Source organism: Echinops telfairi, unplaced genomic scaffold (assembly GCF_000313985.2).
Source record: "Echinops telfairi isolate 266 unplaced genomic scaffold, ASM31398v2 ScPeMD7_70;HRSCAF=299, whole genome shotgun sequence".
Taxonomy (NCBI): Eukaryota; Metazoa; Chordata; class Mammalia; order Afrosoricida; family Tenrecidae; genus Echinops; species Echinops telfairi.
The window spans coordinates 57,077,436-57,080,065 of record NW_022103968.1 but is presented as its reverse complement, the minus strand read 5'-3'; positions in this window follow the sequence as shown (position 1 = coordinate 57,080,065).

The window sequence follows — 2,630 nt, the reverse complement described above, 5'->3', positions numbered from 1 at the left end:
TTTTGTTTCTCAGACCTGTTCATTTTCTAATAAAGAAATTATATTAACTATGACTGAAAAAAGGAGGTGATATAGCCATATGGATTTTAGACTTTGTTGTATCTATCAATGTTTTATAAAAGCAACAATAATTTCATTTTAAGGAGGACTGATGAAATGTGAATTCCTATCTCAAATAAAAACACTCCATCAAGAATTGCTTGAAGCTTTATTTGGGCTTTCAAGTTACCAACTAGCTCTTAAAATAATTTGTTAAGTAAAAAGAAATCAGAAATGTTCTGGATTGCATTTGAAATTGCCATAAGCTAAAAAAAAATTGGAATATAAGTACAGACATATAAAATTTTGGGTCAAACTTAAATGCCACCAAGCCTTTGCTATTTGTCAGGAACATAAAAGATGGCAATGCTCAGATGTTATTTAACTTAAGGTAAAAATAGCATTGCTTTACTGTCTGGAATTGTCATGACTTTACTCTGTCATTTTATGGATACAAGAATCTCAATCGCTGTAAGGGTATTACTTCATCTATTAAAGTGCTCTATCTATTGACTTCAGTCTTTTTATAAAATTTTATCTTCTGCCAAATGCTCCCTTCTTTTCGTATTATTTTCAAACACAAATTATTCAATTTGTGAAAACTACTTGATAGATTGTGCTTATATTGGCCCCCAATTTACTTACTGTAAATTTTTTTCTGCCTTTAATTCTGTGTCCTTTGAGGCATAGAAAATGTTATTTTTTCCTGCAAGTTATGTTTCAAATATTTGAATTTACTTGCAAAAAATTGTGACAGATTCTTTCCAAAACTAAAATTTTCAGTATACTATGTGAAATTTTCAATTGGAAAAACAAATTCCCTGATTAATCTGCTCCTGACTAGTGTGAGGAAGCGTGGAAGATTGTCTCCAAAGAGGATTACAATGTCACATAGACTTTCTGATGAATATAGCGCTATGTTTGACCTAATTTGAACACTTTAATTTCATAATGTCTATAGGTGTTAGGAGAGTTAGGGCATGCCAATCATTTAATATGTGGTTCTGAATCCATTATGGAATCATGCTCCATCAGCAAATGGTGTCTTGAACGCTTTACTCCATTCGCATCATTATGGTCAACTGTACTTTGAGAGGGTAGCTCTTCCTCAGTCATATTTTGAGAGTCTTCTAACCTGAGAGTTTAATTCTCTACCTATAGCTGACAATGTTCTTTGCCTTTTAGTAAGGTGTGCTGACAATGCTGTGGTGTTAGTCATAGGTTTTCATTGACTAATTCGTCAGGCCTGGACAGCAATTCTATCTTTATAGTCTGTCCTTGCTCTGGACGTTCTGTTAAAACCTGCTCTTCTTGGTTGACTCTGTTGGTAATTGAAATGCCAGTGACATAGTTTCCAACATCACAACAACATACAAAGTATCACAGTGTGACAAACTGACAGAAATAGACAAATTGAAAGTGCTGGAAATAGAAAATAATTATCCCTATATAAGTAAATATCTGTTGGTTTATCTCTATAGTTACAATAATTTCTATACCTGTATTTGAAACATTTTAAAAAATGTATTGCCCTTCTAGAGTTAAAATTATTTTAGTTGATTCCTTCACAGTCTAATCTCAGGATTCAAATGTCCATTCTTTTCTATTTTATAGCAGAAATAACCTTGGGCAAAAGAACTAAGGCCTATTTACTTGTGGAAGTGTGAAGGTTTGCAATCCACTCCCAATCTTGCGCCATCCTTACAATTTTTATATCTGAGCCCATTTCTTCAGCCAATGTAGCAATCCCTGGCTTTGAGGCTCTTTCTCTTTTTCCCTGATGCTCTATTTTATGAAGCATCATAGCCTTTTTCAAGGTCTAGTCTCTCCAGATAATATGTCAAATGTACACAGGACATAGCCTCATTACTGAAGCATCTGGGGAGCGATTTGACTATAATTCTTCCAAGAGAGATTTGCTTGTTTTCTGGTAGTTCACAAGACTGTTGATATACTTCACAAAGACCATAAACCAAATGCATTTGTTGTTTTCCTTATTTATTGCTAACTTTCACATGTATATGAAGTGATTGAAAATACCATGACTTTGGCCAGTCAATCTTTTGTTCTAAGGGTGAGGCTTTGAGAATATTGAAGAGTAAATATTGAAGAATGAAGTAAAGATAGTCTTTACTCTTCAATACTTTTTTTTTATTAATCAATTTATTGGGGCTCATACAATTCATCACAATACATAGATCAATTGTGTAAAGCACATCTATACATTTGTTGCCCTCATCATTCCCGAGATCTTCTGCACAGATTTGCCCAATACAATGTATCATGTAAAGTGCTAAATACTTCTGAAGAATGCCAGGCTTGATATTTTTGAAAGAAATATGTCATCTCTATTATAAAATTTCTTTCACATCTATACTACCAGAAATAACTATTTCTTCTAAGCTCTTGGAATGAAGTTACAGGTAATTTCCAACAACATTTAAAAAATATCAATTAACCTTGGGTTTTTAACAACACTGTTTTATTCATTTTATTTTGTTGATTACATTTCAGCACTACAATATTCATTGAACAAAATTTAAAACAAATATATAAATATGAATCATTATGAAACAATTAAATATATAAGG